The 21,626-nt window shown below is 37.0% G+C and overlaps 1 protein-coding gene across 3 annotated transcripts in view; it reads right to left on the bottom strand.

The window, feature by feature from the left end:
* Positions 1-21,626, bottom strand: part of LOC105381330 (protein yippee-like) — a 61,005-nt gene that overhangs the window by 22,998 nt on the left and 16,381 nt on the right. The window contains exon 1 of one of the 3 annotated variants that reach the window (XM_011551031.3): positions 10,028-10,363. The exons of 1 other annotated variant lie outside the window; for it this stretch is intronic. The gene's annotated coding sequence lies outside the window, so the exon portion shown is untranslated. Of the gene's footprint in view, positions 1-10,027; positions 10,364-21,626 lie in introns of those variants that run through there. One more of the 3 variants, XM_011551032.3, reaches the window with a different exon arrangement.

Below are 21,626 nucleotides of genomic sequence, written 5' to 3'. Positions count from 1 at the left end.
TGCTGTTTATGGCACTGGTGAAGTAAAATGTATTATATTATATTTGCATAATTGCTGGAACCTTCCTCGCGGAGAGGTAAAATCTTATATGGTATCTGCAATTATTCACACACATTGTTCATGGGATACCTATATATGCGAAGTTTATGATGGTTCACAACCGCTTTATATAGCATTTAACCAGTCGAAAAGCCATGGGCTCTGGTAAACTAAAATGCATTGCCACCAAGTTTTTGCAATTATATATGCAAATATTATGATGTTTAACAACCATTTGTATAGCTTTTAACCAGTCGAAAAGCCATGGGCTCTGGTGAACTTAACTGTACTTATTTTATTATTACATAAAGATAATTAACTGTTTACTTTCTATCTGTAATATTTTTTCATGATTATAACTTTTTCAAAGTTGTTCATGTCATACCCTTGACTTTGTAGCTATTTGGGGTTTTTAAGCAAGAATTTATGGGAGTTTCAATACTTAATACTCAATCAATGATTGCATCCATAAGTCTTACAGTTTAAAACTGATAATAGGCATAATCCACTCATAAAAAGGTGAATTGCCAATTTTTTCTCCTGTTTACCAAAGCAGCTGCCCGCCAGAACAAAGCACAGTCCAAACAGGTTGGGAGATCCTCCCTTTCCAGTGGGGATAGCATGGGACCACCATCACATCCCTATTTATTTTTACAAATAACACCACTTAACGGTTTCTGGCTAAACCCATAATGACAAGATTGTTGCCGCGGAGGCCATGTGCTATTGGGACATATGATTATTGATATGCAGTGGCCAAACATAATGAAAGCTGATAAAGCAGCTTTCTAGGCCCAAGCCCTACCTTCATTGGAAGGAGACCCGTTCCCCAGCAGTAGGGACGTGATGGGTTGATGTTGAAGCGTCTGCGCCTTGGCAGCTAGAGTTACACATTTTCAATCTAATATATTGTGTTGTAACTTGCTTACTTTTTCAGGGATCTTTTCTTGAAAGACATAACCTGAGATCTCATATCTTCTATCTTAAAGGTGAGCTCTTGTATTGTGCCTATACTTAATATTGCATACAATACATATTTTTTCTGAATTTAATTTGGTCTTAATAGCTAACACAGGCTTGCCATAAGGAAGAGCTCAGTGATTACAACAGTAAAGTTGACTTCAGAATGAATGTTTATTCAGTAGACATTGGCATTAATATCACCTATACAAGGTGTATGCCACAGCACATATTTTACCACTATGTTGGCTGATATTGTTTGAGCCCGGATTTGAGTACTCCTGACCTAGTGTACCCACATGGCAGGTGGTTGTCAAATGATTTTGCCCAGGTAGCTTTCTAATACCCACATTGCACAAGTTTGTAGTCTCTGGAGAGTACAAACATGAGATAGCTACAAGTCTAAGTGCCTATTATTGTCCTGGACTTTTGTTCACCAAGTTGTGTTAATATTTGGCCTTTATGAGCCTTTCTAAGGATCTATCTGGTAAGGTGCTTATATTATATTGATTTTTATATGTATACCATATACCTACATCATGTGGAGCCTATGACTGATGGCTGTGAAAATACCTATCCAATTATCCACATTGGTTAGGCTATTGAATAGTCCCTATAAAGTGTTTACTTGCATTTATGGTGGATTATATTACAGTAGTAAATTGTTTATCAAGTATAGATAGAGATCATGTGCGGTTCTGAAACTTTATATTTCAACCTGAGAGAAGGGTGTAAGCCTAATAGCTGTACAAAAGCTGTTTCTATTCTAACTGGCCCTTTACTTAAGTAGGTTGCTACCTACATGCAGGCTTGACTTTTTAAAGACTGTTGGTCCTGTAAAATCTTGGTAAAATTAGTCATGTTTGATTGAAATTGGTAGTTACATCTATAAATTTTTTCGTGTACCTAGAGACTAGTCATCACCCATGTATATCTCAAAAGGAAAATTATGATAGTGTACACATAGACAGCTGTCATGTAATCCTATTGCAGTAGGCTATTCAACTACCTAGCAAGGGTGGTGCAGTGACATAAGTCTAATACAATCCATATTTCTGTGCTTTATAAAGATCAATTTTACTTCAACTAAAAAGGAATACTACCTAATAATATGTTTGACTACCTAATATGTACAAATTACCTATGGTTATGTATTACCTAGAGGGCCTATGTAATACAAATTGATAGGTACTTATATAAAGACAATGATGTAAAATTTTATATTTTCTATTGTCTGTTTCTATGCTATTAGGTATTCCTCACACCTGGATTGGTCCTTTACTAGTTCTAACTTTAATTTGATAAGAAATTGGCTTATTTATGTTATACTTACTTAAATTAATAATGGTATGATTTATGATCCCATTAGCAACATACTTACAGATCATAAGTGTAGGTAAGTATGTGACATGTTGTGTATCACACTAGGTATGTAGTGGATACACACCTATTGATCATTAACTAGAGTACCTATGTACTTATAAATTTTGTTTTTAATTAATTTTCTTTCTTTTAGCTGCAAGTACCTTTATGATGAAGGTACATTTTAAGTATGTTTCCTTTACAACTATGATGTTGTCTAACAGGAATCTTTATTATATTTTAGGTATATTTTACCTAAAAAGGAGATCACATAGCGTTTAGATTTTCTAATCTCTTTCACCAGCAGATAACAAACAAGTCTTCACTCAACGCTGTGTGTTTCGAAAGAACACATAATAGACCTGTTTTGCATTACAACAAAACAGATATTATGTGTATGAAGAAACACACAGCGTTGCAGCAACGGCTTGCAGGTGAGTTTTGAAGACTACTATGTCAGAAATTTGACAGCGCGTCACAGAGTAGAATCCAGATTCTAGACTGCACTGTCCACTGGCTAAAGTGAAAGAGAGGAAAATACAGCAGATTGGTATGTAAAAACCCATTTTTTCCTATTTATACTAAGAAATCAAATAATTGCTTCTTCACTCAACGCTGTGTGTTTCTTCATACACATAATATCTGTTTTGTTGTAATGCAAAACAGGTCTATTATCATAAGTGCAAGTCATGATTCCAAATAGATGCTTCGAGAGTAGCATTGGGCCCACGAAGATCTCACGTCTTTTATTTATTTATTTATTTATTATAGGTAGATACACCAACAGCATACATATTATTACAGTCTTGTAGTGTAGTGCGTCCATGGCGTCCTGCGAACCATGCTACTGCTGCAGTAATTTACAGATGCTGTTTTTTTCTTTGTTCAGATCAGATTTTCTTCATAATGGTCATTCTAGGTGGCAGTGGCAATGGTCTTAGTGACAATCTGAACAATGTAAAAACCAGCGAAATATTTACAATTCATTTTTGCAACATGTAGTAAAAATGAATGCGGGGAGATCGTATCATAACGTGCACGTTGTCTAAAATTAAAATTAAATGTTCGATATTGGAACTACTTACCTAGTACCTAATTGAAATAAAACGCTTGAGCGCGATCCGATCACTTCACTATTTAAAATCGTCATTGATTTATTTTAGTGCAAGGTTGAATTGAACTTCACTTGTTGTGGAACGAATTGTGATATTGCATTCAATTAAATTACCTAGGTACTTACCTATATAAATTAAATAGAGTACTGTAACAAATATGTAAACTTATAGTTGTTTTCATACGGTACGTGCATATAGTGCATGTGTCGCTTTCTCCACCTCTTTTCATTGAAGCAACGTAATATTTTACAGGTATTATATGTATATAAATAAACATTCGCGTAATTCGTATTTCTACTCAAAATCTACGACGAAAATAGAATTATAATATGTGGGAAAAGGTGCTAATGAACTCTGTAGATAGAGTCGTGTCCTATCTAGATCGCTCGATGTTTACACTAAAGCGAACCCAACAAACATCAGAATATTGACATCGAAATGACTTTGGTAAGTCATTGACGTAATGACCGCATGCATCGTGATTAGTGTTGCCCAAATGCAAGAACAAGACGAGACTTAGCCAGTAGGGCGTGCAAAACCGGTTAACCGGTTAACCGGAAAACCGGTTAACCGGACAATATATCACGGTTTTTCATAACCGGTTTTGAGAGTTCAAAACCGGAAACCGAAAACCGGGTTTTCACCGATTTTGATCGTATTTTTATATACTTTTTTACATACATTAGAAGTTGAACCCATAAACTCTAAAAATAAAAGAATTTGTATATCGGTTGGCACACTGATGGACACTAGATTAATGCTGAAACTCATAAAAAAGAACTAAAATATTGTATGGAAATTGAGTGACGATTTTCTGGTGCACATGCCGGCACTCTGCCTAGGCGCAGTAAAGCAAACACGACGTCAGTGACCGATGTGTGCGTGTGAGTTCACATTTTTTGCTGTATGAAAACTTATTGCTGTGTGAAAAAAAGGTACTCTGGGTGCACATAATTATAACGTTGAAATCTGGCCCAATAAAGCACAACAAGGTGGTCTTCATACAAACTCTAGGTAAAACAGGACTGCATTGACCGTTGTTGAAAATATAATTAGGCCAAGTGCGGGGACTGCATTCGACGTTATGGAATTTTTCATGAAGTGTTGAGGACGTCAAATCAAATGCAGTCGTGTCCATCAATGAATTAGGCTTTCTTTCGTTGCGTTGATATGAACAAATCTGTAATACATCAAAAAAACATTCATCATCTTACTGCTACTATAGAGTGGTCGTAAGAATCCGACGATAAATGTTTTTTTTTCAAAATCTGCCTGTATGTTTAAAATATACAATTATTTATGATAACAGAACGATATAAAAACACCATTAAGGTGCCACACACTTTTTTTAGATGTGATAACAGTAAGTACTATGATAATTCTTATTTAACTTTTTTTCCTGTTCACTAAATTATTAATTTGTCATATGGTTGATTAAAAATAGGTAAGTATATCATAAAAAATGTTTTATTCGTATGTTTTGTGGATATCTATATCTAAGAATATGGGTTCCTTGTTTAATTAGTACTGTATGACAAAAAATATTTAAGTAATATCAAAACCGGTGAAAAACCGGTTACCCGGTTTTGAGGCTGAAAACCGAAAATTCAAAACCGGTTTTGAAAACCTTCCGGTTTTGCACGCCCTATTAGCCAGTCTTGGTCTTGGTCTTGCGCCAATACACCTGGTCTTGGTCTTGGTCTTGGTCTTGCGCCAATACACCTGGTCTTGGTCTTGGTCTTGGTCTTGCGCTCCCAGTCTTGGTCTTGGTCTTGGTCTTGCAGCAAGAGTCTTGCAAGTCTTGCAATTACCTATTAGTCTATTACTATTTATTAAAGTTTACTTTTTGATTTTAATAGATATTTTTTTATTCGCTATGTTTATGGTATTAGTCGTAATGCGCATAGGTCCAGTTTTTCATTTTCTTTGATACAGTTTTTTGCATCTCATAGAATTCCTAAGCGTACTTACCTATACACCGAACTGTTACACCTAACTACTCAGTGAAATAGCGCTCTGCAAGACGCAAGAGTCTTGCAGGCTATGTCTTGTTCTTGCTCAAGTCTTGCACGGTCAGTCTTGGTCTTGGTCTTGCTAAAAATACGCGGTCTTGTTCTTGGTCTTGGTCTTGCAAAAACGCAAGAACAAGACCAAGACTGCAAGACCAAGACTGAATTTGGGCAACACTAATCGTGATGGGGAAGCAGATGATAAGTCCAAGCGATTTTCTTATGATCGAATCACATCGCGCCGAGAGAATCGATTTTCCAAGCATACAATATGAGCTGCGTTGTCTCGGGTCATTGAATCTGAATACCTGCCATGCTTTGGATGTGTTCAGGGCAGACGAGATTGTTTGATGAACTGACGCGGCCTTGATCCAAGCATCTTGAGGTCAATGTTTGTAGATCTACTATTTGGGGATCGATACTTACAATGTAAATAAAATAAGATTAGAGGTAAATGAGCCCTGGGCTTGAAACTATACTTATGTGATGACTATGACTCATATGGAGGCGTACATTTTAAATGCTTGTAATTCGTAAAAGACGGATAAACATAATTTGTAAGTATAAGTAATTAAATACAAACTTATTCACATTTAGTTAGTAAGTTCATTCAAGTTAATGTATGATGATATCAGGAAGATACTCAATGAATACTTGAGAACAAACAATAAGTTGGTAGTAATTTAAACATACGGTGCTTTCACAAAATTAAAAAGATTTTAGAGGTAAATAACGGTAGCGGAGAGTAGCGGTTTCGTATAAATTGTAATGAAGCAAAAGTATACACCAGATAATGTAAATGATATCAAATTATACATTTGGAAAAAATATTATGAGAAATATCGCTCTTATTTAGAGTTTAAACGTATTTTGGAAAAGTTTGGTGTCGACAAGGAGCTACGATTACGAATATAGTAAAGAAAGCTGTTTAGATAAAATGAAAAGTTCAGAAAGTGTTGGCGACCGACAATAAGTGACGTTATAAAAATAAAAAAGCTTTTAAATTTACACTCAAGTATGTGCTTAGTTAATTTAAAAGAGCTATATTTAACGCTACTTAGGCTGATTAGGTACTAAACAAAATTGTGATGAATATAGCTAAATTCTTGCACTGTGCAGTTGTGCATTTATGTTAAATAAGTTATAGGTATATGTATAATGGAATACTATAAATATTTTAAATAGTAGTAGCATATGCGTCATACATAAATGGTAGACAATATCGATTTTTTACTAATTCTATGAAAAATAAAAGTTTAAAATTCTTATTGGTTTTGGCAGGCAGTCCCTGCAGACAAGAGCATCGCAGATCCTTTGCCGTTCCGCAGTCTTCACAGAGACGTTCATAAATTTAGGTGGTCTAGAGTCTAGACAGAATGGAGACAGTTTACATCTGGAATGGTATTAGGTGCTCACTTAATGCGCAATAGCGAAGCGGCGCATGCAGCGACCGACGCAATTTCATTATCTCGGACCGACACTGCTTTAGCAACAATGAAATGAAATTCTTAATGGAAGTGAATTTAATCCAGCACTTTCAAACTGTTTTGAGAAAAAACTACGTTTAACTACGACTTGTGGATTGTTCTGGGTATAGCTGTAATTTAATCGCACAGGCAGACCGTTTGTTCTACTAAAATTTTAGAGTTACACGTTATAACGATAAATAGTATGAATACACGTTACTACAACACTTTAGGCTGTCCGGTTTTATTTCATTCAGTGTAGAATCATCATCAAATCAGTGCCAGTGGCACTCTTGTGTGGAGTGAAATGCAAATTGTTCAAGATGTCTTTTATTTTGGTGAGGCACGACGCAGATTGCAGAGGCCGACAGGGCTCAAACAAAGGGTTTAAATTTATACCAGGCATTTCCCTAAGCCCTTGGATATCAGCCAAAATACTTGGAACCAATTTCTTGCAATGCTTTTGTACCTATATCATCACTCTTAGGACCTTAGGACATTGTAGGTTATACTTTTGGTCTGTATTAAAAATTCAAATATGTAGGTATTAACTTATAACCAAGAAAATTGTAATGGGAACGGAAATCAATCCTTATTTTAAATATGTATATTTTATGTATAGGTTTGTTTTATCCGTTCGTGCGCTCTGAATTATAATCAGGTCAGCAAACCTTTCATGTTTTGTGTGAACATAAATACACACTCTGTTTTTTTATACTTCAATTTCGTACGATGAAACTGTAAGTCATAAAGCAGATAATAACACAGCAGCAGCACCTAAACCGGTAAGAGATTCGAGGAAAACTGAAATGTAAACACAACATGTAGACCACAAAGGAGAATGAATTGCATAAGTTAGTGAAGGAAAACAACAAGCGGGCATTATGATAACGGAATGAAGCTCTACAGACAATTAGTCGTGCAGCTGCGTAATTACCAGCTCCAATATTGATAGCTATCGATTCGCCTTTATGAGCACATGTAAACGATTCCGCATGTTCCATGGAAGTATGGAACGGATGTGTCATGAAACACTCATGGAAGACGACGCAAAAACTTGACAATCCTCAATTATCTACTACGTCCAATCGGTATGGGGTATTATCGATTTGGCTCACGTTATGTTTCGGTTTGGTGGTTCGATTCTTGTCGTGCTATGGTTGAATTTACATTATGTTGAGTGTAGTTGAAATTAAAAACTATTTTTTTAGACCGATCATCAGTATTTTACAGAAATAAACATCTAGAATGTTTCTCTAGAAGAAAGACCATAATATTGCGGAGCTAATGATATTTAAATTATACGATTCTTTGTCTCTATATCATTATAGTTATAATAGTTAGGTAAGTATATTAATTGGATGGAGAACATCTATCAAGTTTTAGAGAAACGAAAATGGATAGCTCCTTTTCCCACAAGGAGCTGGATTCGAACGTAAAATCCGAATGCGATTCACTTTCCTTTGTCCCCAGTGAATAATGTTCCAGTAAATGTTGGCAATACCTCAAATTTTACTCGGAAAAAAGTTAAGACTAAAATGTGAAAGTTATCGGTTGTGTAACTTTGAAAGGATTAAGAATTACGACGGTGCCCAAATAATATTTATAGAATTCACTATACTCACATAACTAAATCTGAATAATAATCTTACGTAAGTCTCTTGTAAAAAATCAAATTCTGTAAATGGAAAAACTTTTGCACAATAACTGAGTCTTTTGTTTAAAAAACAAATAACTTAAGTTAATTATTTATAGATAAGTTATTAGAAGTGACTAAAGCCAGAACTTTCACTTGTTTATTTTTAGATTGCTACAACAGTCATGTTGTTTTTATATGCCATACCTGTGTAGGAGGTCAACATAACTAACACAGACAATAAAATTCTTCAAAATGTTACCGTAGTCTAAATGCGTGGGTGAAAATGTAACTAAAAATAAATTCTTATAATATATCACAAATATGGGAAGGAAGTAGTCCTACCCATATTTGTGATATATTATAAGAATTTGAAGAAGCTTTAAGGAAAGTAGAATTTAATTTATTTAATGAAACAAAACACACAACAGTAATTGTAATTCCAGACCCCAGGATATACGTAACAGGAGGAATAAATAAATTTACCTGATCGAGTGAAATGGCAGTGGAGGTCTTTCTTTGTTACTTGGACAAAGCGGATATGGAGAAGAAGAGATACACTTTTAGAGTATTTTCTTTTACCGATTTCACGCTCCTCGTAATTGAATGGATTGGTAAAAAAAACTTATACCTGTCAGCTAATGAATAGAGATTTAAAGTTCTATGAGCAACAAAAAAAACGGTGAAGACCATTGAAATTTAAAAATGGTAGTAAAATCATAACACCGGTTTTCTTAAGTTTGACGAACTTTTGTTGAGTCATAGTGTCAAGTGAATGTGATTTAAGTAAAGGCACATGTGCGATACGGTGTAAAGTACCGTTGCATGTAAGTCGACCTACCAGCACTGCAGAGTTCTGAGAAGGTACCGCTATCCGCCTTCTACGGCTATAGCAAGCATCCAAATTATAACTGTTTCTGGTCACATGTTTGTTTTCCAACAGAACATCTCATTAGCGATGCGAGATTGTGAGCGAAATCAACCTAATGATCCTGCCGCTCTGGTACTTTGAATCTGACCCAGTTTTCTCGCGCTATCGAGAGGAACCTTTCTATAATAATTTTAATGTTTTTGTGTGATCAAATAATTTTTGAAAAATCAATGTTTCTGTATTGATTGATTATGTGTTTACTCTGATAAGTACCTAGTGATTTTCGCAAAGCAGTTGAAACTAAAAGTATCGTTGATTAATTTATAGATAAATAACGAATTACGTATGAGGAAAGACGCCATGGTATTATTAAATGTTCGTAAATGTATGATTAAATCGTGTTGTGGTAATCTAATGTGACTAGTAACCACTAAACATATCGTTAATATAGACGATTATGCTTCTATCATATTGAGAAACAAAACAGTGGAGTTGAGGAATGAACCAGTGGAAGCTAGTGCATAAAAAGCCACAATAATAAATACACCGTGCTAAGAACAAAAGGTTACCTTCTGGCGCAGTACAGTGGCGAACGTGTAATTTTAGAAGTTGCAGAGAAATCTCCGTAAAACAGACGAATGCTGGGCACAAAACTTCACTGAACACTTGGATATTGCGCACAAGTGGCATAAAAATGAAAAACAAGTGCACTAAATTTAGCTGGCGATTGCGATGTAAAGATTGTATGAGCTTGCGCGTGGAGCGTGCGTCTTGCGCAGACCTCGCGGGCACAGTGCAGCGAGGGACTCGGCCAGCTGTGGCTTGTCAACAAAGAGCGGGAGGGCTCGCCGCCGCGCATGCGCCGACACCCACACGCACAGCCGCACACACACACCGACCCGTGTCAATGAACACGTAAACATTGAGTCGAACGAACTCTCCGATCTCCGCGGAGAATCGCTAGCAGCTAAATAAATGGGGAAAGCGTCACGCGGCCGCGAAATGGCATCAAAACAATAACAATGGCTTATCGTGGCCGCTCCATCAGCGCATATCTAAAGTGTCGGCGGCACATTCTAGGTAGTGTCATGCTGATTTGAAAGAGAGCGGACAACGCACTTCCCCTGTAAACAAAGTTACAGTAACATTACATATCTGTAAGGTAAAATATGACAACAACAAAATTAGATCGTTGGCACGCACGTTCGCTGGCTGGCCTTGAACCTGAAAAGGGTACTCCTGAAAAAAATGGGTAAATGAGACAGTCAGTTGGTGAAACAGAAATGTCCTGAGCCGTGACACTGACACATACGGCAAGGCCGACACTTGTTGAAAATTCCAAATAAAAAGCGGCCTTTCTTTCTCAGAATTCTTTTTTTTAATCAAATATGCTGCCATTTTCTTTGTGCTTTACCAAAACTTATAATTTATCTCAAGTTTATCAAAGTCTTCCTGCTTTCTTTTTCTTTCCTTTCCAAAATAATATTTAGGTTCATTATTTTGATTATCTTTAATCTTTATCTGTTCATAAACTAAAACAAGTAATACATTTATCAACACTTATGCGAATTATTGACGTATATATATATTTCCTTTGTTCTAATATGGCAAAATATTTATTTCACGTGTCGTGTTGAACAACTCTAGATTTTTGCTTTCCATGGAGTTGTTGCAAATTGCTTATACATTCGAGTTATCATTATTCTTTAGAGCAATTAAATCGATTGGTCGGTTCGGGTATTGAATCCAGTTCATCGACCTCACAATATCACCGTAGTAAGCGGACCATGGATCTGACTTCTGATTATCATCACCTGCGTTTTTTATACGGTTGTGAAATCTATGGAGTAGATTCATTGAACAGTACCTAATTCTCCTAAAATTCTTGCCGTTCAGTCCGAAATTATTATCTAGGCAAATGCTTTACCTGGGTACTTTACTAGTTCTAAAGTACGTAATGGCTTTAGCATAATGTTTGAACAGACTTGGTCGCTGGCTGGTCAAAGTTTAGAAGTTGAACGATGCCTTGAACTGGTTCTGCTGGGTTTCAGATCAGAGAAGCCTTGTTGTCTGATAAAGGACTATGCTGCTGCTGGTAAATCTAAGTCGTCTTGGTAGTGGAGGTGAAGAAAGTGTGTTCATATTCTGTGCTGCTACTGACTGTACGAGGACCTAAAGGTTTATCCTTTCAACATGAACGAGACTGATTGAAAAGAGAATGGTGGCTTCCACTGCGCGATTGAAACAAAATCGATATGATAGCATTGACGTCACTGTACTTTTCCAACTTAAATATCTACTGGACTTCATGCTATAAATGTTGTATAATGGTGTTAATAAATGGGATATAACTTTAACCTTATGAAAAATTCCAAAAATAATATAAGTATCTCCGTCATATAAACTTTCTCAGGTGATGTGATTTATTACTATAATCATCATCATCAGCCAATTATCATCCACTGCTGGACATAGGCCTCTCCCAAGGAGCGCCACAACACTCAGTCCTCGGCCTTCCTCATCCAACCACTAGCCGCCACCCGTCTAAGGTCGTCAGTCCAGCCAGTCCAGTTACTATGATGCTGATGAAATAAAGTAAAGAAGACGAAAAGAATATCTAAGCATTATTACATTAATTTTTCATAAGTAAGTATAATAAATAAGCAGACTTTTACCATAATGTTTAGTAATTTAAACAATCCAGTCGTTTAACTGGTATATGAAATGCCTTTGTAAGTACGTTCAACAGACGGATTTTTTGGCTAACGTATGATTGCGAGGTATTCTCGAGTAAACACATTAAAAACTCGTAACAAATACAAAAGACATTCCTGAACATTTGTGCTAACTAATTGCAGCCAATTACTTCTAATATTTTACTGAATGTTTTGCTAAATAACTACGTTAGAGCTACATGACTTAATCCTACCTAACTTCGACTTACATCGTCGTCAGGTAGGTACTCCTACCAACACATTTAACTTTATCGTTGACAGCTTCGAAATGGCTCTCCAAGTAAAGGTTGTAGTATTATTACAAATATTCAGACGCGACAGCATCAGAATTATTCCCCGAATAACTTTTATCTGGCTATTGAAAAATCTGCCCTAATGTCTTAAAATCATCATTCTCCTCTAATCTCAGTCTCCTGCAGGCATTGCTGCTGAAATCTCTGCTCTGCGCCCCGTGTCCTTCTGATATCCTCTGGATATTAGAAAATATTTGAAACTGCCCCGCGCGCTTCGCTTCGCCTTAAAAAGTTTTCCTGTGGGAATTCCGGGATAAAAAGTAGCCTATGTTCTTTTCCAGGGTTAAGGTCTAGCCGTATGTATACCAAATTTCATTCAAATCCGTTCAGTAGTTTTGGCGTGAAAGAGTAAAAGACAGACAGACAGACAGACAGACACAGTTACTTTCGCATTTAAATAATATTAGTTAGGATTAGTTAGGATTGGGATACGACATTTAGGGTGAAAAGTGGGTGACTCGCAGCGAGTTACATAAGTACATATAACTATGTCTAGTGTCTACCCTTGGCTTTGGAATGACGAAGTGGTAATTATGCATATGCATGCTCCTCACTATGAGTGCATACCTACATATACTGTCTATAGGTATCTATAGGACATATTTATACTAGGTTTACCCTTTAACTATGTATGTGTGAGTAATGGTCGTCGTGATAGTGACTAATGGCAGTGTGTAAAGAAAGGACTGCAAATGAACGAATGTGTCTCGACGCAATAATATGGATTGATGCGACTGGACTGTGTACCTAAGTACTTGTGTGGTGTATTATGAGATTTGAGAGTACCTAATAATGGGCCCGGTCTGATGTGGTATTTCAGGACCAACTAAAATTGCAGCATTGTATTGTTTAATACAAGCGTGGGGCTGTCTTCGGCGACCTTAGAGATGTAGCCGGTTGTGGCTGAATGAGGAAAGCCGAGGGCAAGTTGAACTTCTTGGGAGCTAGAGCCCTCCATTCCTGTAGTGAAGGATTACGGGTTGATGACAATATATATATTATTTAAGAGTAATCGGGAAGAGGAAAACTGCTCTAGAAGCATCATCGCCTATCTGTCAAACATGCCAGATCCATACAAACTGTGTTAGTTTTGATAGATAGCAATGTTGTTTAAGGATTATTGATTAGGGTGGGCCAAAAATTATTCGTGAACTACCACTGTCAAAATGTAAGGCAAAGTCAGTTCCCAAAGTGACATTTGTTTTTTCCATATGTTTGTGTAGATGCGAAAATAATATCGAATCCTGTGATCGCTGCAGTGGTAAGTAAAGTTGGTTTTCCTTTGCAGTCATCAAATATTTGGATATCAAATGTCAAAAACGCTCAATGCCAATGTATAGAGTTAACAATGTATTTATTGGCCCACAGCTCTAAATTGCCGCGTCCATTCCTCGCCACACCTACATGGCTCGTCGCGACACCGACCGGAGTGAACGACCGGCGGGCGACGACCTGGGTGCACCAGCTCTGACCTGCACCGGGCACCGGCAGGGAGGGACCAGCGTTCACTGGCGAAAATAAGTGAAACAGGGGGAAGGGAAGGGAGTGAGGAATAGGCGAATGTGATGGAACTGTTTATTAGGAAATTCTAAAAAAGTAAATTAGTTGTATATTTGTGTAAACAAATATATATATTTTTTTGTAAGTACATCAATAATTAATAATAATAATAATTGACTTATTGCGGAAAAATCCATACTTATATTTTGTTGGTAAGGTAGACTCAAAGACATACTTCAAATCATCGCCGCGTCGCGTCGTAAAGGCAGAAAACAAAAAGGCCTCGTCCTCTCAATCGAGAGGCCGTGGGTTCAAATCCTGGCCTGTACCAATGAATTCTACTACTGACTACCCCTTCAGGGATTACAGTCGTGAGTGCATAATAATGTCCTCCTAGCCGAATTTCGACCACGGCGGCCAATCTCAATTGAGATCAGCCATCTACGCAGGAGTAGATTATAGTGCCCAAGTGTGTGCGCAGTACACAGGAGCACTCTCTGTTCCATCACTATCATAGCCCAATGGGACGGATTGACCGACACGACTGGAGAGAGCTAGGCGCAGGACCGACTGCTTTACATGCCCATCCGACAGCATGGATCGTTTCACTGTTTCGGACATCAGGTGATCAGCCTTCTATGTCCTAACCAAACTTAGAACCACAATTTAGAAACACAAATTGATGGTCCCACCCGGGAATCGAACCCGGGACGTCTGGGTCATGAAGCGAAGCTTCTACCACTAGACCACAGAGGCAGTTCTGCGTGAGTGCATATGTATATGTCATCCTTACTTAAGTTTGTACACTATAAAAAAATCTAAGTAGGCAGGTATACATAATTTATCTTGCAGTGAAATAAACTACTTGTTACAAATCAAAACCTTGTTTTTGGTTCCTGAGCGATGGCTATATATGTATCTTAGTCAAGAGTGCTCACTGCTCAAGATACAATAAATACGTGCGGTAACGTACGGCAGTTTTGTTTACCCGACTTCTTCCACCTATTGCATCACCAAGAAACAGAGGGCATAGTGGGAGCCACGCCGCTCGAGCAGTGAAAAGTTAAATTTTCATCACGACCCATCACGTCCCCATTGCTGGGGCACCGGTCTCCTTCCATTGAAGGAAGGGTTTTAGACCTAGTCCACCACGCTGGCCTAATGCGGGTTGGTGGACTTGTTAAATGGTCCGAGATAATCCAGAGGGCCCAAGTAAGAGTTTTTAACCGAATTTGCATGGCGTGTAGGTAGTTTAGCGCTTGTACCGCTAGATCCTAATCCTAACTTACTAACTAATATTATAAATGCGAAAGTAACTGTGTCTGTCTGTCTGTCTGTTACTCTTTCACGCAAAAACTACTGAACGGATTTGAATGAAATTTGATACACACAGGGTCTAGACTCTCTAGACCCTGAGAAAGATGCTACTTTTACATATGCTACTTTTTATCCCGGAATTCCCACGGGAAAACTTTTAAAGCGTAAGGCCAAGCGAAGCTCGCGGGAACAGCTAGTACATAATATGGCGACTCTGCTGCGCAGTACAAATTCGCGTTTACTTTCGGAACTGTGTAAAAACTTGCACTCTGCATGCAGTTCTACTACGGAATACCGACAGGAATACCACAAATTGTTCGTGGGCGACGACGGCACGTGGAGGGCGCCGACAGAGTGCATGCCACTACCGTATTCTGGAAAAAATTAAAATATATGCAAGTGTGTGTAGTTTTGAAACTAATTCAGGAACTTAAACTTTTTTAGCTTCTCTTCTCATGATCATGAATCATCATGCTTCACCTATTTAAAAGCCATTGCAGATCCTTTGATCCAGAGATTCAAGCCTTTTTATGCAGTAAGATTTGTTTTGCCAGCTTGAATGCATTTTGGCTTAACTACTAGGTAAGTAGCTACTTATTATGTATTTTTACAACACTCTGTACCAGTTAGCAAACACAGTGGCTTTATGGTTTACAGGTTACGTGACAACTCCCAACAGAATGGGCGGATGCATCGGAATACGCTGTGGGCGAATAGCCAAACGGTTCGGTGCTTTATTCCACAGACATTACTTCAGCTTCAAATGGATGTGCGAGGAACACCGCTGAAGAATATACGACGATGAAATATACATGAATTCTACTAGCGTTGAACAATTTAGTAGATTGTAAGTTGTACATTTTAGCTAATTTAAGTTCAAATTAATTACTTAAATTACATGCTGTGTAAGTATTTACGGAGCCACGGTTACGTAGCGTGTTTTGATGGGATGTGGGTTCAAATCCTAGCATCCTACCAATGAAATATTTTTAGAGCTTCATTAGTTGGACCTGTATATTGTGTATATGGTAAGCAATTGAATGAGGATCCATAATCCATTTTCATTCTGAGGTACGGATTCCTCGAGTGTTCTTAATATATTAACCCCCTTATTCATAGAAAAGTTACAATACGTTTTAACTAATAAACTGTTTTGTCCCTCTCTGTCAAGAAACAAATTGTTCTTTGTCGGAGAGGGACAAAACAGTTTATTAGTTAAAACGTATTGTAACTTCTCTATGAATAAGGGGGTAAGAATTCAAGGCTCCTTTGAGAAATTAACTCAAAGAGGCAAATAAAAATGAGCGTTGTCGACCCAAACCAAAAATAGTATTTTATTATTTCTATCTCGGGTAGGTATGCTCTAGGGATAAAAATTAACCATATTTGCTATTATTTACCTATATGCTTACCTAAAACCCCGACTTGGAAAAAAAACTAATCTTTGGTTTGGATATTTCAACCATTGTACTATATTAGGTAAGTACCTATAACTGTAATTATGTAAGTATGAGGAAAATATTCGTCTATTTTTGGACCAGTTGATTTCATGAAATTTTGAACGATTAACAATCTCACTAATTTAAATCAATAAACTCCGTCCTCTTTGGCTAGGTAATTCATTTTTTTTTTAATTAAATGCTTAACATACTAACAACATCGTAAATTGGTAAACAAAATTCTAAACTATGTTTCTACCTAGCGATAGACCTACTTTAAACAAAAACACTGTTGATTCAAAATTAATATGTTTAGTTAGTACCTAACTACCTACCAATCTATGTAAGTGTACACAAATAAAATTATTCGTAGCAGTAAAAAACATCTTTGCATCACACACACCGGCTTATCCTTTCGCCTAGCAACCGGCAAAAAATATAATAATTTCCTTTGCAAAGAACTCGTAATAACGACATTAGCTTTTCAATTTCGAGATGTATTTTAGAGCACATCCATCAGGCTGTCAGAAACGAGCGTTGTTTTGTGTAAATCCACGGAGTCGGGTCTCATTTCAAAAAGGAATTTTCCCTGCAAGTTGACAGGGGCGTATCGTTGAAAATAGCAGAGGTTTGACCTTTTGCCGGCTAAAGAACGAATAAATTGGCTATGATAAAATTTACTCTCAATAAATGTAAATAATACCTACATACACTCACGGGCAATGAAATAGTTCCAGTCACAAAAAAAATTCTAACATTAAATTTAAAATTTGAACAAAATATGATTGTGTTTAGTTGGTAATATCCTGATGTTCCGTTAAATGTACTTCAATGATGCAGAACGCGTCATAAAGCCAGCTTTTTCCGTTTCGGAGTAAATGTGTGTTTTTCTCAGTGGAACCTTTTCATTGCCCGTGAGTGTAGTTATTAGAATCATCAATCATCATAGAAAAAAACTCCTGGTTCTCTTAGTCAAGAAGAAGTTCCTTAGTTTAAGGATTCATATTTTATAGGATTCTATTGAAGTGCCTGTGCCAATAAGGAAGGGATTGCTTCCTATTCTCGTTTTAGGTGTATTATGTCAACCCGTAGACCCGTGGGCTTGGCATATGAAGGTTAGAATAATTAAGAACCACCTCCATATGATGTATACTGCAGTTAGCACAGAAACAAAAAAAACAAAACAATTCAATCTTTGTTAAATGTCCAATAATCACAGGATTGTGATCCCTGCCCAAGTTGTATACTTTATGACCGGGCTTCTGCTCAGCTCACAAAGTAGGCTTCATGTTCATAAAAGAAGAAGAATGCTGCTGCCTTACTGCCTGTTTCACAACTAACTTCAAGTGATATAGACTGAAGTATGACGCTGTTATTGCGTAGATTGTCATTGGATGTACTCATTTCAGTAAAAGAGCTTTTGTAAAGCACACCAACTGTGTACCACCACGGGCACTGACTTCCCAATATAAACATCTATTCGTCGGAAGCAGGAGTTATACGTCGCGACGGTGCTATATACAGGGTGCTGGGCGAGACTGAGTGGGTGGAGGGGGGCAGACAACAAAGGGAACTACTGAAGGTACGGGTGCCACCCTGAAATAACTATTATAAGAACTTTCAAATCAATTTAAAGGAAACCTTATCAATTCTAAAGAGCTCTTAGATGCGAGCTGGCTGGTAAAGGGTTTCATTTCATAGTTGATAATAATTTGATACCGTAAAGGCACTGGCTACAGGTAACAGGTACTTTGTAAGACAAATAATTTCGTAAACAAACCATATCACAATGAAAGAGTGTAGTGTGATATGTTTGACGACATTGTCTGTTAGAATCCCGACTATGATACTGTATATTTTTTTAAATACAACGCCAACTTTTATACAAGTAAGTACACAGTAGTACCTACAGGTGTGTGCTGAGTTTATCGAGTGCCATCCATTAGCGAGACTTTGACCCGGCCCGGCCATGCAACAATGGACCATTTGAACTCTATACCGTGGTATATGGCATAGATGTGTTATACGTTATACTTAGTAATTTATTATTTAAAAACAGTAATTTCAACAGTGTTATTAAATTTCATACAGAACACGTTCGCACGAAGTTATTTAAATATTGTCTACAATGTAAACCCCAACAATTTACTCCCTCGCTATACTCTATAGCTATATAATATATGTCGGGGACGTCGGGGTATATAAGCCAGTCTGGTTCATGCACTCTGCCTTTGTTGTCTGCTGCAGGAACTACTAATCATACTAAACTGAAACGTAATTTACGCCATTTTCAACTTTGTGCACAAGAATTTTCTGTTGTATTCTGAAAAGTGAACGCCCTGTGATGTGATTCAGACGAATTTCCCCGAAAAATTACGGAACGAAATTCGCTGAAAACTGAAAAATGCTAACTTGCGGAGGTGGTTGTTCATCTTCGACTGACAAAGAGAGATGATAAAAGTTTCACTTGTGTATCTATCTACGAGTCTGTTTATTTGCTTTGCTTCTATGTCTGTTTATTTGCTTCTATAGTGTCAGCATCTTTTAATTGTATCGTCTGATATTTATATCATCCATCATGATCATCTATAGATAATGGTTTTTAATTGAATATTTATTTGGCTACAAATTACCTTATTTGGCTAAAAACTTTTTAGAACCTTATACCTACTTACCTTTTTATTTGGTTCTTATTTTTATTACAGTAAATCTCTATTACAGTAAAACTATAAAGTCCTGACAACGGAAGTGGATACTAACTAATTGTTAAAGACCGTAATTAATCGATGTATTATATTTAATAAAGGACAAATACGTTAATAAGCTATTCTATTACCAAACGGTATTTTATTTTTAAACTGTATGCAAATGACAATGTACCTAAGTAAATAACTGATAATGATAAAATGTCTGCAAAATAGACTGATACTGTATTTCTTCTCGTATAACAAGAAGGTGACGTCTCACCGCCACCCCCGTCTCCATATTCAGTATCTTCGTTTTGTGTCTACTAGTTTTATTATTCCTACCTTATTCCTAGTTGAGTTCAGCCAGTCCACCCATAGCCATACCTGTGAATAAACCAGACACCGTTATTGGGAAAATAATTTTAAACATAAGTAATACTGAAGTCTAGACAGGAGTTGCTCGGTCTAGAGTCTAGACTAGTGTTAGATCCGTAGACGAGATACTGTTGTGCATTTTATTATAGAACCAATGATTTAATTACAGGTGACAATTAAATTTCAGTTACTCTAGCTGGTTACTTAAATTCACTTTCACCGGTAATAAATTGAATCACTGGAATCCAGGAAACTTAAGGTCAGATGATGTTGTAATGTCAAAGGTCACTACGAACGGAAGAGAACAAAAATTTACTGATGTCATCATATCCTATACAATTTACCATTGTATTACTTTGAGCGCCAACATGTTCTACAAGATCGCTGATGATGATGTATCTTGGTCAAGAATAAGGTCTTGAAATGAAAAGTTATAAGTTCATGTTTATTTTTCCAGCTCCGTTTGGAATGGAATGGCAGAATCAGTGGAATAGAATTCTTGAGTCGCATTCACTGGGATAGTAGCGAATGGCGTAAAAGTTTCATTACTGAGTCAATTTCATGAGTTCTAGCAAGATAGAGTATTTTCAGTTTGTATTTACTTGCGGAAAACTGAATTTCATTTTAATTTAGGTACTGTATAACCTACTAACTAAAAACTAGAACCTACTAACTAAAAACTAGACAGTGTTATCGTTGAAAAGTGAAATATAGTTAGTAAATTTTCTCTCTATAAGTATTTAGCACATCCATCATGTTTCATTTTTATTTTTATCTACGAAGCTCCCACTTACGATTTTCTATCTAGTTTTTACGGGTCTAGTAAAATCCTAGTAAATGTAATAAAAGCCACAAAGAGGGTATTGCTCCAAGGGGGGTGAGGATCGAGGGTTTTGACCTGGAGGGGGGGCAGGTCCTGATGGAGACTCATCATACTTCAGCTCAGTAGTAACGTACTTCTAGTAATAGGTATATTTATGTACATAGTTACTGTCATTTCATTTTATGACCAAACTTTTCATGAGACTTTTTAGGGTGACTTGCATCAAACATTTAAAGGAAATTAAATCTGTTGCTCTCTTGCTTTGACAGTATACTGTCTAAAAGTAGACTTCATTGCCATTGTTTGACAAATTCTAAAAGAACTAAAGTTGTTTAGAAACTTTCAGCTTACATTATTTTTTGTCCCCCTGAATAGCAGTTTGCGGCATGATCTTTAAAATTCAGTAAGTACACTTTAATACCATTTCGTTCTTAGAAAAAGCGTGAGGTTGGGTTTCTCTGAGAATGTGCAGTAAATATTTGATGTCGCTAAGATCTGCCCTACACTACACTACAGCTTAGTAGCAAAGAAATGTTCTTTTAAGTTCTGTTCTTTGACCCTTAATGAAATAACGGAAACCGTGCTTGCACTGAAAGAATTATTTCAAGTTTTGTTTAAGTATAAGAGTTTTATTCCAGATTTCCGGTAAGTACCTACTTAATATTTTTTTATATCGCAAAAATATTTCCACTGTGCCCTAGCTGTAGATTGAACGCTGCAGTTAGGTTATTTTGGTCACAGGTTTGTTTGTCCTCTTCCCATGCAGCCGGATGAAAAGTGAAGGTAAATATGTAATATAGGCCGCCCCGCCTAGCAACAACAAACGGCGACCTATATTTTGAGAAGCCACCGCTTGACCTGGCGACCTCGACGCTGTGCCAACTGGAACACCCTGTATTGTGCTATAAACTCTCAGAAACAAGACCGATACTAGAGTCATATGGTCAAAGATTTGGAGCCAAATATATGACATAACCATAACTACATAAAGATTGTTTG

This window comes from Plutella xylostella, chromosome 8, assembly GCF_932276165.1.
Source record: "Plutella xylostella chromosome 8, ilPluXylo3.1, whole genome shotgun sequence".
NCBI lineage: Eukaryota > Metazoa > Arthropoda > Insecta > Lepidoptera > Plutellidae > Plutella > Plutella xylostella.
Note: the sequence above shows the minus strand (reverse complement) of the source record. Positions and strands in the feature narration are given on the sequence as shown.